General features: G+C 41.2%; 1 protein-coding gene across 12 annotated transcripts in view; it reads left to right on the top strand.

The window, feature by feature from the left end:
• TMEM135 (transmembrane protein 135) overlaps nucleotides 1-20364 on the top strand; it is a 378153-nt gene that overhangs the window by 321102 nt on the left and 36687 nt on the right. The window lies entirely within an intron of this gene.

The raw sequence follows: 20364 nt of genomic DNA, 5'->3' as shown, positions 1-20364 counted from the left end.
GTTCCTCCAATTTTTGTGACACCTGGAAACTCTGTCATTGATTTTATTTTCTTCCAGGTCATTGATAAAAATGCTAAATAGTGTAGGACTGAGAACCAATGTGTGCGGGATGCCACTGGAAATACATCCATTCAATGACAATTCCCTATTACAATTACATATTGAAACCTATCCATAAGCCAATTTTAAATCCATTTAGTGTGTGTCGTGTTAATTTATAACAGTCAACTTTTGTACTCAAAATGTCTTTCAGTACCAAGGTGGGCAAGGTAATATCTTTTATTGGACCAACTTCTGTTGGTGAAAGACAATCTTTCTATATAATTTGTAAAAGGCAGCTAGGGGGTATTATTTTCAAACTTTGCAATTGGTTTTAAACTAAATCTGTTTTGTGCCTACAGAACTGAGGAAGCCTGGGGAAGAAATGGGTGAAAGCTCATCTGTGAGGATCTCAATTTTTGAAATATGGCATAGTCTTTCAGTTTATATGCATCTTCTCAAAATCATATTATGAAACACTCTGTTAACTGGAGCTTTGCAGAAGATAGCTGACTACATTCAGATTTTATAAAATCCAGAGAGTTTTCACTTTTCTTTTATCCTAAAATAATTCTTAAACAGATGTAACTTCTGTCAAAAGTAGTAAGGACATGCATTCACCTCTTATTCTCAAGCCGTGCAACCATGCACTCATCTTTTATTATAAACATGCAGCCATTTTTTCCTTTCCAGCATTCATTTTAAAATTATAAATTTTAATTATAAAAACTGTTTCTGTAATCAAACTCTGTTTTAACCAGCCCTCGGACATTTCCCATTCTGTCTGTGTCTGTGTCCACACATAGCAAAACAGAATCAGATAATGGAGATGGTTTGACATTTGCTTTGCAATTCTCAATATAATGCCATTTTAGGATTGTTTTGACAATTTTACCAACTTTTAAATGCCATGCCCACTATGGGAACGTCTAGTTTAACCATTTACCATGTTTGCATTATATGTAGAAATAGTGCAAGAGCTCCTTCATAAAGATGCAAAAGAGGGAGTCCAGAGACAAGTTAATTCTATTTGCATAAAGTGCTGCCTGGTCAGGGAGATGGCAACAAAATGGTATTTGAATACAAATTTTCATAGATCAAAGCTGTACTGAAAAATATAATTTTACAATCAAAACATGATAACAAATATATTCAAGCCCCATACGATTCCTTCAAACAGTTTTTTAAAAAGGAAGAAGAAAAAATAAATATTTTACTTTGATTCACAAATACAAAGTTTCTTCATTAGATTGAAATTTAGCCTGGCACAGAGGCTTAAGGCCTCTGGATCTTTTAAATCCTGCATCTATATGAGGAGCTACCAATAAAGCAGCTGCCCCGGAGAGAGTCCTTACACTTCAGGAAAGAGTGTCTCCATACTGTTGTAACATACGCTGGCAGAGATGCAGGATAGGAACTACTGTTTCTAATTTCAGGGCTTTTGATGTGGCTCCAGTAAATGAGATATAATTTAATTATCTTTAAATTGAGGAAATGGTATGGGTGTGTTTGACGGGGGTGCCATCGCCATTATTCTCACTGAATTCAAAATCAGCTCTCCAGATTTTGATCAACAATATTAAATAATGGTATTTTAGATGGAGATCAAGCGTGGAAAATTTCATCCCAAAAAGAATACTTTTTGGATACGTATAGAGAGAATATTTTTCCAATCCTACTTTTACAGTACCAGTCATAACACGTTACATTCTGTGAATTAAACTGGACTGGATTCACACTCAAGTTACTCCACTCGAGCTAACCTAATTCATGTCAAAGTGGCCAGACTATGAAACAACACTTGAGCCTCGCAGAGTGATTGGATTAGTAGCAAAAAGCGATAGGATTACTAGTTGATGAGTCGTGGTAATGTGAGCTGCTGCATCCCCACTGCATTACTAGCTTCATCATTAGAAACTGTTAATCTTCAAGGCATGCCCTGGAAGGGCCAGTTCGCTTCAGCTGAAAGCACCATAACTTGATCTAGAGATTTCTGTGTGCGGATGGGAATCTAGTTAGAGACAAAACTCAAGTTATAGCTCACACTAACAATATGATGCTAAGTCCCATGACTAGCTTAACCGTGCCTCAGTGGGTCACAACTGAGAATGCCAAACTCAGGACAAACTGCTGAGAAACAGGGCAAACACAACCCAAGACTGGTGGCTAATCCCCGATAGGATATACCAAACCAACAACAAAATTAAACTTCTGTTTCACCACACTAGCTAACAAGAAGTCATAAAAGCAGTTTCCTTGGGCATCCCAGTCCTAGTCTTACCACCGAAAACACTCGATTTAGAGATGAGTGATTCTTTACAACCAGTTTCATCAAAATAAAAGGCTCTTCTGATCCCAAAGGACCAGCCACACACCCAGGTCAATATATAGCTCAGATCTTACCCCAAAATCACGCTGATGCCAATCCTTTAGTATCAAAAATCTAAACGTTTATTTATAAAAAGAAAGGAAGAAAGGTTAGAGTTAAAATTGGTTAAAGGAATCAAATACATACAGTAATTGCAAAGTTCTTGGTTCACACTTGTAGCAGCAATGGAATAAACTGCTGGCTTAAGTCAAGTCTCTGGTTGCTTCCAAATCATTGGAAGGACCTCAGTCCACTGGTTAAAATGCTCCCATTAGTATAAACTCATAGTCCAGAGGCTGGAGCAGGATAGAGGCAAAATGGAGCAGTTTCCAGGGCTGTTTATATCCTCTGCCATGTGGAGGGAAACCCATTGTTTCAAACAAAAACCTCAGCAGAGCTAGTGGAGGATCAGAGGTGACCAGATAGTGTTTGGAGTCACATGGGCAAGTCACATGTTCATGTCCAATTTCACTCAGTCATAGCAGGAAATTCCATTAAGTGTAGATAGGCATCTCCCATGGTCCATTGTCAGTTAAAAGTTCTTTTTATGGGCCACTCAATTTGAATAGCCCTTCCAAGATGTGCTGGCTAGCTACCTTGTGGGCGTTACCCCAGGAGCAAACATTTGAAATCCAAGTATAGAGCCAATACTTATAACTTCAAATACAAAAATGATACATGCATCCCGATAGCATAATTATATTCAGCAAATCATAACCTTTCCACAGACATCTTACATGCCACATTTTGTACAAGATTTGTTGCAGATATATAACAGTGGTTGCAACAATGATCTATGTGGTCATATTTTAATCAGATAACGTCACAAGCAGATATTTTGTACATAGTTTTGTAAACAAACGGCATTCCTGTTAGTTAGTTAGTTACTTCAAGAACTTGCTGACATTTTCTAACCCCACATATATCTCAAGAAGTGATTTTTGTGACTGGCATGCACTGTGCACAGAGCTGATCTTCACAGTGCACAGGGGGCTTGGTCCTGCGGTGCTGAGCACTTGGACCTGATTCAGCAAAGCACCTAAGCGTGAGCTTAACTTCAGTCATGTGAATGATCCTATTTATTTTAATAGAAATGCTCAAATAATTAAAGTTAAGCTTGTGCATAAGTGGATTGCGGCAGTGCTCAGGAATATGAAAGATTGAGCCCAAAGAGAGTAGAGCACCCGCACAAGATTGTCCTACTCTCCAGTCATTGGACCCATCATGGCTTTTCTGCGTCACAAGTCCTACGCACTCACAGAGATGAAGGGATTTGAGTCTAAGTGAATCAACGTTTAATTTTCTCTATCTTTAGTTTATTGCAAATGCTCCATAAAATATTGGTCACATGCTACCATGTTTAATTCTTTTCAGATACAGATAAAATTATTTTTGTCTTTAAAAATAATAACTTGTGCTATCTAAATAAAAAAACTATATAAAATAGCCGGTTTAACAACTACAAATCAAAAAGTGAATACAGATGGTAACAACCATCCAAAAAGAAAACAGTTCTTCTCTTCAGTGAAAACTTTTATAGCTTCATTGTATATTTTATTATGTAAGTCGTAAAAATAAGTAGATGAAATGTGATTCACAAGACAAAGTAAACATTGGTATACAGCTCAATTGGCCAGATTCATCCCTGGTGTGAAGTCAGTTGAGTTATGCCCAAAATTAATTTTTCTCATTATGGCTGTGGCACTTGAGAAGGAAATCTGAATGTCTATAGGCTTGCTCTTGCCTACATTACCCTCTGCTAACATGCTGTCTTTCATGTTCAGTTACCAGCCAATGCTGTTTTCATTGTCTTTGTTATAGGTTTTAGCTTTAGATAAAGCTCTTATGTTCTTTGACAGTGACATTATTAACACTTCCCTAATATGAGAGCAAGTGAAAGGCCATTTATTTAATCTGCTTCGTTTACACAGAGCATGAATGAGCATAAAAGCCCAAAGAAACAAAATTGTACCTTTTCTTTTATAGGAATTTTGAGGCTACCTTGTAGTTTAGGCATTTTATTTTTAACATAGCATTTGTATCTACTGTATTTTTCATTTGGAAACAGCACGAGTAATTCATCAAAGTATTGTACGTATAATTTCATATTACTGAGTGCCCTAGCAAATAATTACAAGGATTTAACTGAATGAGGCGAACCCTTCTATCTCCATTGCATGAGTGATTTGAGAGCAAAGGTTGTGACCTAAAGGGTCAAGAATATTGTGTGGAGTGTGTGAGTGCAGTGGACTTATCAGACGATCCCATTCAGTCTCTGCTTTTCTATTGAAATTTTCCTGATGCTGCACAATTAGTAAACAGTGGTTACCAGGGATGTTAATGTTCTTTCTGGGTTCTGTTTGTTTTGTTGCTTGCATGGAGTCCTGATTAGAGCTTCTGAGGTGGAATTCACTCACAAGTGATTTATTTTGTGTATCTAAGCTGGAGTCCAGCTGTTTGTGGCTTTTTTCGCAGGGAAGTCTAGGTTTCAGATAGCATCTAGAGTGGCAGGACAATTGTGGTTAAGATACCTATTTGCAGCCTAAAACTATTGAATAGTCGTTGATATGATCTAGAAATTGTCATAGGTTCTCATTATTAAACTTCTCGTAATAGTACCAAGGTGTGAGACTTTTCTCTACTTCTAGTTTAATTGTTAATTTTTTTTTTAAATTGTCTTCCCCCTGAAAAAACACCGTCTGCTTTTATAAAACTTTATTAAAACAAAATAATAAAACATAGTCCTTAAAAGATCTTGTGCAAGTCTGGCATAAGTTGAAATATTTATAACAGATGATAAAAATTTGGTGAGTAAAGTCAGACTATAGTATGTTGTCAACCCAGAGCATTCTGGAAAGCCCATAGAATATCTCACTGAAGAATGTGCCCTAAGTAAAGCTTCTCGTTCAGAATTTAAAACCTCTATTGATACATAGAAACAGACTCCTATTCATATGTCCCATATGATTTGTAACATCCTAATCCTTGCCATGAATCCCTTCCTTATTCTCAGTGTCTGAGACTGAGACACATAATTTCAAAAATGTCTTCTTCACATTTTTGAAAACTTAAGTTATTCATTGTTTGACGGTTTTTATCACTCAGTTCTTACAACTGTCCTGGATTTCCTAAATCTTGTGAAAGAGCCACTATTCTTAAAATTTTTTTGACAGAAAACTTGTGTAGAAGTATATCTATGACTTGCTACCATCGACGCTTCACCTGCAAATCTCCTGAATTTAAAGATCCTAATTTCATAAACCCTTATTTCCTCTGTTTTACCAGTAAATATACTTCAACTGTCAGTATCTTTTGTCTGAAACATTAATAGAGATGCCTTTCTCTTAAATGGTTCTGTATGAGTAGTTTGTCTATATACTTACTGATAAGACGCCTCCTGGCACACCCAGCTGGTATTTTATTGCATGGTTTGCTTTAAATTAATTTGTGCATATGTTCCACAGGTTATTTTTAGATTACTGCAGGCCAAATCCTGAAGCTACAATAATTCCTTCCACAACTGACTCCTTTAATGAACTGTACCATAGTGTAAACATGTGAAATAGTGCAGGTCCAAGAATCCATGTCTGCCGCCAAAGGACTGCATAATTGTTTACATACCATTGATAAGTTGTTAAAAGGGAGCAGGAATTTATGATTGGAACTTTAGCCCAACTCTTGCTGATAATTAAAAATTAAACAATCCTATCCATGTGGTCGCATGACTTGGAAGCATCTGTACTAGCTTTTGAGTCAGTATCAGGTGCGGTTAGGTAGAGCATATGTTTAGAACTCTAGGGAGCCAGAAAGGAGGAGGTATTCTCCATAGGAGGAAAAAATCCAAGCTTGTTGTGCTTTCTTGTATAACACTGCAAACTAAACTCTCATCAACCAGAGAGATCTACCAGATCTGAAGAAATATTTTATTGGGGAAATCCTCTATCCACTGGCTTTCTTCCTTCTTTTCTAACATATAGGCTTGGTCTACACTAACCCCCCAAATCGAACTAAGGTACGCAACTTCAGCTACGTGAATAACGTAGCTGAAGTTCGAAGTACCTTAGTTTGATCTTACCTCGGTCCACACACGGCAGGCAGGCTCCCCCGTCGACTCCGCGGTACTCCTCTCATCTAGCTGGTGTACCGCAGTCGACGGCGAGCACTTCTGGGTTCGACTTATCGCGTCTAGACAAGACGCGATAAGTCGAACCCAGAAGTTCGATTGCCAGCCGCTGAACTAGCGGCTGGGTATAGACGTACCCATAGAGTGTTAGCAAATACCGTGCCCAAATTTGCCTCAACAAAACACCATCACTGATATGTAGAACAGAAATATTCATTCATGCTGCCTATGAAACAATGAAAATAGTTTGTTCCTGAAAACTCCTGATCCAGTAAACTTCCATAGGACCCTAGAGGGATAACCCACTCAACAGCAAGATCAGGGCATAGACTTTTTGGTGAAACACTAAGTACCAGATTAAACTGTTGACTAACTCCACAATGCCCACATCCCCATAGATCACCATTATTCACAGATGAACTACACCCAGTAATAGCCAGAAGCACAGAATTAGAACAGAAATGGTATGAAGACTTCCCATCTAAATGGCAACCAGGCCCTCCTCAATTACATGCTGCAGCTGCGACAGAGGCTAAAAGTTCCATGTTTTCTACTGCAGTGATACCTGCCAAGGCCCACACCAAAGAGCTGTCTGGCTGATTGATCAGAAATGCCTATGCCTACCATCAGACACAAGCCGTTTCAGATGCAAGAAGCTCTCACCTTACTTTTCAGAGGATTGACAAAATCACAGCTGACCTTGCAGTGAATGTGAAAGCCACACTAGGAGCAAGAACATGGTCTGTTCCTGTCCTGATAGACTTTGGGCCTATAAACCACACTGAAACCCAGAGACTTGTCTGACCTATCACCTGTGAATCAGACCTGTGTCTCTCCTGACTGGGCTCCTTGGTAATATCATCAGCACCCCATTGAGGAGGGCTCCCTGTAAACCTCCGTGCACCATGCAAAACTCCAGTGATCCTTAAATAGTTGTTACTGACACACAGGAACTGCAAGCTGTTGTCTTGTTTCCAACTTAATCTCCCTGATCAAAGTCATAGAGGAGGTGGTAGCGATCAGGCTACAATACCACCTGACCTCCATTGATATCCTGGGCTGCTCACAATCATGCTTCAGACTGGATCATGGCACAGACATCACCCTCTTAGCCCTGATGGAGATGGATGGGGACCACAGTTCAATGCTCATAATCTTTGCCCTCTAAGCAACCTTTGACACCATTGTTCAAGAAGTGTTACTGGCTTGCATAAAAAGTACCTGGCAAGAGTGGCTCATGGAATAGTTTCCTGCTGACTCTGCTCATTCTTATCAGACAGATTAGAAGTGTGATGGACACATGCTTCTCTGTGGGGGTTCTAAAAGGTTTAGTTGTAGCCCTTCTCCTACCCCTCCTCTCTAGACACACACACATATATATATACTGGTGCCAGAGCTGCTGACAATGACCTGCTATTGGTGACAAAACTGTTATCAATTATCGTTAACACTGGAATCCTTCTGTCTGTGTGACTATATAAAATTAGATAATTTAGAGAGATGAAATGCCATGGGCTTCAGTGTTAAGAACACATGGATAGCAGCTCTGTGACCGTCTCCACTGGTGTAGCTTATGCCATTACCAACATATCCCAGTGCCTAGAACAAATAGGTTATTGGATGAAAAGTTCAGTCTGCACCCTGGGAAGACAAAGGTGATGCAGCAAGGAAGTGGCAGGCAGGGCCGGCTCTAGGATTTTTGCCGCCCAAAGCAAAAACAATTTTGGCCGCCCCTGCCCCCCGTTCTTTAATTACCCCACCCCCGGCCCCGCCTCAACTCCGCCCCTTCCCCAAATCCCCAGCCCTGCCTCCTACCCCCAGGCTCTCAAGCCTAGGAGGGAGGGAGGGAGGGGGAGAAGCGGCGCCCGCGCCGCGGCCACTCGGAGTCTCCCCCACTCCCAGGTTTGAGAGCCTGGGAGGGAGGGGGAGACTCCAAGTGGCCGTGGCGCAGGCGCCGCTTCTCCCCCTCCCTCCCAGGCTCCCAAGCCTGGGAGGGAGGGGGAGCAGCGGCACGCGAAACGGCCGCTCGGGATCTCCCCCTCCCTCCCAGGTTTGAGAGCCTGGAAGGGAGGGGGAGACCCCGAGCCGCTGCGGCGCGCGAAACAGCTGATTCACGCGCCGCTGCTCCCCCTCCCTCCCAGACTTGAGAGCCTGGGAGGGAGGGCAAGTAGCGGCGCACAAATCAGCTGTTTCGCGCGCCATGGCAGCAGCAGCGGAGATGAGCTAGGGCGGCCAGGGCACATTTTTAGGGGCGTCATTCTGGCGCCGGCCGTGCTGCCCCTAAAAATGTGCCGCCCCAAGCACCAGCTTGTTTTGCTGGTGCCTAGAGCCGGCCCTGGTGGCAGGAAATTCAAAGATCTTGCTGAACAGTCAGCACACCCTAAATTAAATGCATCCAACCACTGGTAACCGAATTAGTTCAAGGCCCAGGTTCTTGCTGGAATATTCATTGTTCTTGGACCTGGAGATTGCATCAGTGGCAAGAAACATATTTTGCCATCTTCTGCTTGTCTGCTGAAGTTATTCCTTTTCCTCTCAGATGTGTTTCTCATCTCAGTCATCTCCATTAACTCTATTAGGGATGAATCTGACTGTCCCCAGAAAGTTGAAGCAAAAGCAAGTGTGTACACATTGCACTAGTATTCTGTGAGCTCTGCTGGCTTTCTACCCCTTTTTCAGATTGAATTTAAGGTCCTAGTCCTGATATAGCAAACACTTAGGTTAGAGCCAACTACCTCAAAGGTCACCTATCTAACCAGGGTCCTCCAAGATAATTGTGCTTCACAAGAAATGCTTCAATTAGATGGTCCCAGGGGAAGACTTTTTGGAGCAGAGTATTATCAGTAGCAGGGACCCCGCTATGGAACACCTTAGCAGTATCAGAAAACAATGACAATGAGCAGGTCTAAATGGAAGACCCACCCCTTTGACAGTGCCTTCCAACAGTAACAGCATTTACTAAAAACTAGCCCATAGTTGGGAACATTGGAGACTGAGGAAAAGCAAGAGAGGGAAAAAACCCACATCCAAATATGTATAGTGGGAACAAGGGAGACTGAAGACATTGCCATTTAGGGCATGTTTATATTTATTGTATGGTATTAAGATATCACAGTGATAGCTGTTTTTTTCCTAAGATATGGCGATTAGAAATAGGCCAGCTACTGAAGGCTTCCAACTGCTTGACTGAGGATGAGCAGTAACTGAGAATATTTTGGCATTATCTCTGTGTGACAGCAGTGATACGTATGCATAGTCAACTCCAGCGACTTGGATTATTTGTTTGGCTTGCGGAGCTGAAAAGAGCACTTGGTTTGGCTCAGCCTTCAGTTCTGTGGTTTGTCTGCATTCAGATAATGTTAGCAAATATTTCCAGATAAATTGCTTCCTGTTTGTCAGGGCCAGTTATTTGCCCTGCCAAGGAAGTTTACATGTTTAACCTTAACATGTCAAAATCGGTCACTCAGTGTGTCATGTTATTTGACATTATATGCTTTGCATCTCAGCAAATATCATGTTACAGCAGTTAAACATAGTGAAAAAATAGTGAGGGGAGTCCAGGTTGTTTTAAAAGGGCACATTTTGTAGTTGGATTAGTAGTAGTTATTGTTATCTAGTGTGTGAGTGTTAAGTTTATCCTTCCCTGGCTACACTACACCCAGATAAAGTCTCCGCAGCATTCCTACACCCTGGTAGACTATCCTATTCCTGTTGAAGTGTGCACTATATCTACTTTTAAAATTGCATTACTAGATCACTTCCTTTTGGGGTGGAAATACCATAATTTTAATATCCTTTGTACTCTGACATATTTGTGGCTGTAATCTCAAAATCCTAGACCACTAGGATCAAGATTTTTTTAAAAATGAGTGCCCAAAGTTTTGCTTCTAAGACCATATTTAGGCCTAAATAAGTAGTCTGATTCTCAAAAGTATTGACTTTAATGGGAGATACTAAGACCCATATTTTTACACGTATTTAGGCATTGCGGCGCTCAGTATTGCAATGTCTACCTGATTTAGGAGCGTAAATCTCATTTTCAAAAGGGATTTAGGCATTTAGGAGTCATAATGTCTAAATACCTTTAGAAACCTGGGGCCAAGTGCTCAGCACTCTTGAGAATCAGGCCTTTTATTTAGGAGCCTAAATATGAACTTAGAAGAACTGCAGGCTTCCTTTTTAAAAAATCCTAGCCTGCACAGTGGACATTTAATATATTATATATTATCTTCATCTGTATTGCAATAATTTCACAGATTTTAAGGCCAGAAGGGATCTATGTGGATTTGTGTATCCATTTTTCTCTCTTGTTCACCACTTGGAACATTGCCTTTGGAGCCTGTGTGACCGTTTATTTCAATGAAAAATGGACAGAGGCAAAACAAGGCATGGCTTGAAATCAAAAGCCTTCACTCCCAATTTTAGATGCCAGCAGCCAAGAGAGGCTTGTTTGAGCCAAGGCCTGCCTGTCAGACACTTAGATACTGGATTAACCATGTGTTTTAGGAGAGGACACTTGACTAGAATATGGATTTTATGTTTTGATGAAGCACTGCCAGATCTGAAAAACCACATAATTGTGTGTACATGACGCATCCTTCTGGCGTTGTTCTAAAGGACCACAAAAGCGTATACCTCCCACATAACCAGCCCTGGCTGGAAGAGTAACAGGTTTTTAAAATAGTTTATTTTAAAATGTTTGTTTCTCCGAAACAAAACACTCCGAATTGGGTGTTTTCTGATGTTAGTGTGAAATTGATGTATTTCCTCGGTTGCTTATTTTAACTTCAATGTTCCCCAGTGGAGAGCAACACAGAAACATAATACCTTCAGTTTTTCATTATAATACTCTTTAGATGTGAAGGATCCTCATTGGTAGGCATAGAAAAGAGGGGGCTGATTGTCCTCCAATCTGTGAATTACTTTCACCTCTGCATTTATTCTTGCTCCTAACTGTGCATGCACAGCAGTCAGTGTTTTTCCAGATTACTTTAAAGCTCTATGAATAAATGAAATACAGCAGATTTTTTGCTCTGTATTTCCAACCACTAAATGGGTTAAAAAATAAATACATAAAAAGTGAAGCCCCCAAAATCATGAAACTAAAGGTTTGTCGACACGTACAGCGTTGCAGCGGCACAGCAATGCTATGGTAGCGCCTCAGTGAAGACACTACCTACGTAAATAGAAGACCTTCTCCCTTCAGCATAGGTACTCTGCCTCCCCAAGAGGCGGTAGCTATGTCGTCAGGAGAAGCCCTCCTGTCGACGTAGTGCTGTCTACACTGGGATGTAGGTTGGTATAACTGCATCGCTCAGGGGTGTGGATTTTCCACACGCCTGAGTGACATAGTTATACCAACATAAGTTGCCAAGTGTAGACCCAGCCTAACTTAAAAAAAAGACCTGGGGGGTTCTTTTTACTGCTGTCTGGCTTTTGAGCCTTTAGGATACACACAACTCACATTTTCATGGTTTTCTCTGCGATCACGAGAGCTAGAAACTTGGTTCATTTTGTTTTTTGATGAAACCTTATATCTGCATGTAACCCTATGAATCCAGGAGCGGAGGCTTTAAGAAAAACACAGACTATGGCAAGACTCACAATACAATCATGAGAGTTGACAACACTGATTGCTACTTTTTCTACATAGTGGCAGTAAATACAGAAGATTTCTATTGTTTCGGTATATTACAAATAAGTTTTAAATAAGTATGAAGGTTTTATTGGTCCCCCAAAATTGAACAGCAGATATCCACAAGGTTTAATTTTCCAGCTGTAACTCTGAATTGGAGGAATATTATTATAAATAGTTTGTTCTGCCATTCAGTTTCAATGAATTAATAACAAAGTGCTTAATGTTGTATACCCAGGAAATTGTTTCCTTTTATTATACTTGTCTAGGTTGTTGCTATGGCTTCTATTTGTGATTGTATTCCATAAGTGTTTAGTTCCTGTTAAAGTGCTGAGTCTGACTTTTCCTCATGTTTTTATTATTAAAAATCAAAATTGGGGAAATTACAATCTTTATGGTTCAGAAACCACATTTATGTAAGTTTTGGACGTGAAAGGAACAGAAGTTCATCCAAGGGGACCCACTAGTTCCAGCTGTGCCTTTGTTCAAAGTCTTATGCTCCAAGACTGTGATGACACAAAAATATCTTTCAGAATTTGCAGTCATAGGCATTAATGTACATATCTTCATTATGGCACCTTCCACCAGTGCTACAGCCAATTTAACTGTTTAAAAATAAAAATAAACCAGAGAGGGGGAAAATCTAATCTATGGTTCTCCAACCATTCAGTTCAGCAGACTTTTTTTCTAAGAGAAAGATCCGCTCATGTACAACTTCCCTTCCTAACATCCCAGTCTCATCCGTTCTTGTGTCTCAAACTCAGTCCTTCAGAGAGTCTCCTGTTCACTGGTGGTCCATGGAGCACAGTTCAAGAACTTGATCTAAAAATAACATTTTCAAAAATTACCTAGGCACTCAGGAACATAAGTTCAATATCTTCATTAATGATCTGGAGGATGGTGTGGATTGCACCCTAGGCAAGTTTGCAGATGACACTAAACTGGGAGGAGTGGTGGATACGCTGGAAGGTAGGGATAGGATACAGAGGGACCTAGACAAATGAGAGGATTGGGCCAAAAGAAATCTGATGAGGTTCAACAAGGACAAGTGCAGAGTTCTGAATTTAGGACGGAAGAATCCCATGGACTGCTACAGACTAGGCATCGAGTGGCTAGGCAGTAGTTCTGCAGAAAAGGACCTAGGGGTTACAGTGGACGAGAAGCTGGATATGAGTCAAGTGTGTGCCCTTGTTGCCAAGAAGGCTAACGGCATTTTGGGCTGTATAAGTAGGAGCATTGCCAGCAGATGGAGGGACGTGATCATTCCCCTCTATTCAACGTTGGTGAGGCCTGATCTGGAGTACTGTGTCCGGTTTTGGGCCCCACAGTACAAGAAGGATGTGGAAAAATTGGAAAGAGTCCAGCGGAGGGCAACACAAATGATTAGGAGGCTTGAGCACATGACTTATGAAGAGAGCCTGAGGGAACTGGGATTATTTAGTCTGCGGAAGAGAAGAATATGGGGGGATTTGATAGCTGCTTTCAACTACCTGAAAGGGGGTTCCAAAGAGGATGGATCTAGACTGTTCCCAGTGGTAGCAGATGACAGAACAAGGAGTTGTGGTCTCAAGTTGCAGTCGGGGAAGTTTAGGTTGGATATTAGAAAAAACTTTTTCACAAGGAGGGTGGTGAAGCACTGGAATGGGTTATCTAGGGAGGTGGTGGAATCTCCTTCCTTAGAGGTTTTTAAGGTCAGGTTTGACGATGCCCTGGCTGGGATGACTTAGTTGAGGATTGGTCCAGCTTTGAGCAGGGGGTTGGACTAGAGGACCTCTTGAGGTCCCTTCCAACCCTGATATTCTATGATTCTATGATTTTTTTAAAGTCAGTGGGTCTTAGGTATTTTGGAAAATGGCCCCCAATCATATCATAATAAGTAAACTACATTTCCTCTCTGTAAATTTATATACAGCATTTGAAGTGATAAGAAATACTCAGAGCAATGTGAAATGCGTGCTAACCTTCTTAAGCTATCTGACTGCTGCTTGATATGGTAGAAGTTTGGAACTGAAAAAGCTTACTACAGGAATGCTGCTGTTATTTCATGGTAAATAATAGTGATGAAATGAAAGTGTTAAAACAAACAGCAATTATAGTTAGTGTAGAGATGAGATGGGATAAAAGGTTAGGATTTGATTTTAAAAAGACCATTAGTTTAACTTTTTTGTATTAGCATTTTATATTGGTATAAAGGAATGCCTAAACTTGGGTCTTACGTGTAATATCAGGAGCTGAATGACAAGCATATGTGTAAAGTTCAGAACCTCTAGTGTTTGTTCAATAAATACGAGACCTAAAAATAATCAGCTCTATATGCAATGAAATCTTTTGATAAAACAGTAATATATATATATATATATATATATATATATATATACACACACACATATATAAATATATATTTATAGTATGTCCATCACTCTGGTTTCTGGTGCTAACAATTTAAAGTAAAATTCATGTTTAGGTCACAGAGCTGGCATCTTCTGTACCTTTCGTTCTTAAGCGTTGCTAGAATATATGGAATTTATCTCTGCTATATCAGTCATTCTTCTAATGTTATTGCAAGAAGGCTTTTGCAGGAAGGCATGTCTTACAGTTTCCTCTAAAGGTGATATGGTCTGTGTGTAAATATGTTCTGGAATGGAACTCCAAAGCTATACTACATAGCTCTGGTTTGACTGAAACGTGTGCTGTGAAATAAAATTACGAACATAGGAACAGCAGATATAATTGTTAGTGCTTTAGGTCTATCAGAGCCATTTTTATGTACAAAAGAATCAGGTAAAACAACTTCTGTCTCTCCCTGTGTAATCACGGGTCAGATGGAGGTCAGTGAAAATGTGAATTCCAGAGGTGTGTCTATTGTCTTGCTAGGAGAGAAATGACTTGTCACTGGTAGAGAATGCTGTACTCCTGGACAAATACGTATGCTCTTGAATAAGCATATTAGATGGCAAAAGCAAAGTGCACCTTGTAAGTCACAAATGCAATACACACCCTCAGCACTGTTGTAAACTACTGTGAGTTCAAGTTCTCATACAGAACTTTGTGTTTCTTTGAAGGCTATTTTTCTTTCCAGACACACTAAGAATTTTTAAGTGTGTACGTCTGGGTGTCATTCAGAGTTGGTACTCGAGCAGTCCTCACACTTTTGCCAAGCAGAAAGAAAACGCTGCAGTAACTGAATTCAGATGTCAGTGGCTTGCCTTAAACTCAAGGGCTGAAATATTTCCTGTAAACTACTAATGGCTACGTAAAAGAGGCATTTGGAGATAGATAGATAGATAGATAGATTGAAAAAAAATGCGCTTTTGATCACATGACCATCTTATGATGTGGACATTCATTATCTTGCTTTTATTTTCTTCTTCACCCCACCCCCACCTATTCTTTAGGGATTGATCCTGCAAAGTGCTGAGTCCTGATGGAGAAAATCACTTAAGTGTGTGCTTAACTTTGAGTAGTCCCATTCAAGTCAACCTGAGGAATACAAGCAATTACATTTTTAGAAAAGCAATTCTAACAAGAATGTGACACTGAAATGAAAAGGAAAACTGTTTATACTGAAGTCAAGTTACAATTCTGGATTCAGAGTGGGGAATGCTATCATCAAAACCTTATATTTGATTGCCAATCAAATATTCTGTTTTGTTGCCAAGATTTGATGTCCATTAATCCACTACTTACAATGGTCTAATTTTAAAAAGTGGGCTTTTTTGAGCAATATTACTAGTTCCAGCAGCGTTCATTTTAAGTCCATGGAATCCATCTCAAACTAGTAGAATCTTTCAAAAGCAGAAGAAATTTTAAGTGTGACCATCATTAACTGCGACCTCTGAAATGTTAAAGTGGAATATGGCTGCACACGTTTAGAATGTGAGAGAGTCAGTAATATGAGAGAGCATTAGGCCAGAGTTAAGGTTTTGTATAAAAAGCACAATTTGATGAACTTGGGGTGCATATTTTTTCTGTCTTTTAAAGATGGAAGTGTTAGAATGTATAACTGTGCTAAAAGTGGCATTGAGTCCTGGAGACTTTTCCCTTAACTTTTTATTTGCATATTTTTAAGGTTTTGGGTTTCGGGTGGGTGGAGCATTAAATATTGTTTTTCTGTGTGTTATATAAGAAATTGAGTGACCTTTTCTATATTATTGCCATCTTGAAATCCCGCTCATTTTGAAAGTGTTTGTATAGAAATGCTAAAAGTCTAAATACTAAGATGGGTAAACTTTAGTGCATGGTATTTAATGAGGATATTGATATAATAGGCATCACAGAAACTTGGTAGAATGATGATAATCAATGGGACACAGTAATACTAGGGTATAAAATATATAAGAATGACCGAGTAGACCGTGCTGGTGGGGGAATGGCACTATATGTGAAAGAAAGCATAGAGTCAAATATAGGAAAACATTTAAATGAATCAAACTGCACCATAGAATCTCTATGGCTAGAAATCCCATGCTTAAATAATAAAAATAGATCAGTAAGAATATACTACCAGTGCCCTGCCAGGATGGTGAAAAATGATTGTGAAATACTCAGGGAAATAAAATAGAAAATGCAATAACAACAGGGGAGTTCAGCTATGCCTATATTCCCTGGGTACATGTCACCTCAGCACAGGATGCAGAAATAAAGTTTCTAGACACCTTTAATAACTGCTGCTTGGAGAAGCTAGTCCTGAATCCAACAAGGGGAGAGGCAATTCTTGATTTAGTCCTAAGTGGAGCGCAGAATCGTGTCCAAGAGGTGAATATTGCTGAACCGCTTGGTAATAGCATCCATAATATAATTAAATTTAACATCCTTATGTTGGGAAAGGGAAATTCCAAAGAAGCCCATCACAGTAGCATTTAACTTCAGAAAGGGGAACTACATAAAAATGAGGCCGCTGGTTAAACTAGGGTTACCATACGTCCTCTTTTTCCCGGACATGTCCAGCTTTTCAGCAATCAAACCCCCGTCCGGGGGGAATTGCTGAAAAGCCACACATGTCCGGGAAAATGGCCGGCACTTCCTCTCCCCCTGTGGCTCTGCTCCACTCCTCCTCTCTCAGATTTACAGAGCCAAGCTGCCCGAGCAAGCGCTACTGGCTTCAGGCAGCACCCCCCCCGCCTCCGGACCCCGAGCCCCCAGCCAGGCACTTCTCCTACCCGGCTCCAGCTGAGCTGCTCCCACGGTGCAGGGTCCGGAGGCAGGGGGGAGGCTGCCTGAAGCCGGTAACGCTGGCTCCTGCAGCTCTGCTCTGTAAGTCTGAGGGGGCGGAGCCGAGCAGCTCGGCTGGAGCTGGGGAAGGGACATGTCCAGCCAGCTCTGGGTCCTGAGGTAGGGGAGGGCTGCCAGAAGCCAGCAGCTCGGCTCTTACAGTCTGAGCTGGCAGGAGCAGCTCAGCTGGAGCCCAGGTAGGAGAAGTGCCTGAAGCCGGTAGCACTAGGGCAGCTTGGCTCTTAAACAGAGCCAAAGAGTCAGGGAGCAGCAGCAGTCGCCAGAGCCTGCTCTAAGGTAAGCCAGGGATGCCAGCAAAGCTGGGAGTACCATGCGCCGCTGATTGCACAGTTGGGGGGCAGCGCTGGGGGAGCTGCTCCGGGGAGTCGCCAAAAAGCACTGACTGGTGGGGGAGGAGGGGAGGGCAATGTGAAAAAGGCAGGAGTGTGCAGAGGGATCAGAGCTCTGGCTGCGATGGGCATTGGGCTGCCTTGCCTGCAAGTGGATCAGAGCTCCTGGGGCTGGGGTGTGCTGTATGGCACTCAGCTCCCCATTTGTGATGAGACACAGCAGTGTGGTGGATCACTGCGAAATACCTGCCCAATCAGAGCTGTGGGGGCAGGACTTGCAGGGGCTGGCTCCGACAGCTCCCATTGGAGCTTTTCCCAGCCAATGGGAGCCACTGAGCTTGCCTTGTGGCGGGCCCAGCACGTGGAGACCCTGGCTGCCCCTGGTCCTAGGAGCAAACACAATGCCAAAACGAAAGTGTAAATTCACTGCAGAACTAAAGACAAAGTTCCCATGTTTTCGAAGTGGTAGAGATGAATGGGAAGCTGAGTGCATGGTATGTAGACCTGGTACTTACATCTCTGTGAAAAATAAAGGTGCTAATGATTTACGAACTCATGTGGACTCAGACAAGCACAAAAAAGCAGTTCAAGGAGAGAGCTCATCAACAAAATTGACAGATTATTTTGTAAAACCAGGCAGCGAATCAGAGGATGCTGTTACTGCAGCAGAGGGTGCGTTTGCATTTCACACTGTTAAGCATCATAATAGCTTTAAGTCAATGGATTGCACATCTGTCTTGTTGAAGAAGACATTCCCTGATTCTGAAGTGGCACGGAAATTTTCAAGTGCTAGAACCAAGACAGAAGCAATTGTTATCTCCGTGCTTGCACCACATTCTGTTGATGTTGTTCTGAAAACATTTGAAGAAAATGACATAGCTTACTGTGGAGTTGCTACAGATGGAAGCAATCACGGTTCAGTGAAAATATTTCCAGTAATTATTCAGTATTTCAACTGGAAGAATGGCGGTTTGCAGTCAAGTTTGATTGAGGTCCAGAACACACCTAATGAGACTGCCGACACAATTGCTCATTACGTAAAAGAAACGCTTGAAAAAAATGGTTTGTTCGAGAAGTGTATTGCATTTACAGGTGACAACTGCAATACAATGTTTGGAGGACTCCGACGTGATGAAGATGGAAAGAACGTGTTTGCAAACTTAAAGAAGTTGTTGCAGAAGAGAACATTAATTGGTGTGGGTTGCCCAGCACACATTTTGAACAACTGTGTTCACCATGCAGCCGAAAGAATGAACATTGACATTGAGAACATTATTTTTAAAATTTACCAGTACTTTCATATCTACACTGTCCGAACTGAGCGACTGAAGGAGTACTGTGAGTTTGTTGATGTTGAATACAGAAAGCTGCTTTCTCATAGCAAGACACGATGGCTGTCATTATTTCCGGGCATTACAAGGCTGATACAGATGTTTCCAGCCTTGAAGTCACTCTTTCTGTCACAGGACAAACCACCCATAGTGCTTAAGACATTTTTTGAGTATGAATTAAGTGAGATTTACCTCTGGCACATGCATTCACTCATGAGTGTATTCCAAACTTACATCCAAGAAATCGAAAGGGAAAGCAATTCTGTTGTGGAAGTGCTGAACAGTTTGAACTCGGTTCAGACTATCCTTCTTGAACGCAAGACTCACAACTTTATGTCCCTGAAAGTTAAGGGACTACTGGCACAAAAGCGCATGGAAGGAATTGATGAAGAGTGTGACAAATTCTGTGCTGAAGTGAATAATATGTACAGCAGATGCTTAGAATATTTGGAGATGTGGCTTAGACCCCTTGAAGACTTCTCTTGTTTCAGGTGGATTACCCTGAGTGAGACACCGAATTGGAGTGATGTGGAACCTTGTATCAAGTACCTGACCGATAAGGGGATGCAAATTGATGACGTGAAGTGTTTTGATCAGTTCAGCAACCTGAAGAAGTTTACAGAAAGTTGCAACAGTGATGAAGAGTTCAGTAATTTGCTAGCACACCAGAAGTGGACCAAATATTTTGAGAAATCCAAAAACATTGAGTGTCATTCAGAACTGTTAAAGATTGCACAGTTTTTCTTTGCTATTCCTTCTCACAATGCAAATGTAGAGCGAATTTTTTCACTGATGCAAAGCCAGTGGACAAAGGAAAGGACCAACTTGAATGTTGAGTCGTTGAAAGGAATTCTACTTGTACAGTACAACTTCAGACAAACTTCTTGTAAAGACTTTCATGCCTTCTTAAAGAGCAATCAACCACTGCTGAGAAAAATGCGATCTGCAGAGAAGTATGCGTGGGCACATGAGGAGAAAGAAAACTGAAGAACTGGTGAAAGGAAAGGACTCACTACATATAAAGAATTACGTTTTAGAATTAAAGAATTAAATAGCTCAAAATGTCCGGGATTTTACCCGGCAGGGAGGAGAACTGGGGAGAACAAGGCATCTGGGGAGCTGGGAAACAGAACAGTGTGAGCTGCGTGTCCTGACCGCTCCCAAAAACTGAGCGCTGGGGCAGATCCTCCACTGAGCAGCTTCATTAAAGTCATGGGAGTCTATACTAGTGGAGTGCCTGACTTTAGAATTGGTGCAGTTGTTTCGTGTGGCTGGGAGGGAGGAGGGGGAATGTGGGGTGCTCAGGG

This window comes from Chrysemys picta, chromosome 1 (assembly GCF_011386835.1).
Source record: "Chrysemys picta bellii isolate R12L10 chromosome 1, ASM1138683v2, whole genome shotgun sequence".
Taxonomy (NCBI): domain Eukaryota; kingdom Metazoa; phylum Chordata; order Testudines; family Emydidae; genus Chrysemys; species Chrysemys picta.
This window is presented reverse-complemented; position numbering and strand designations above follow the sequence as displayed.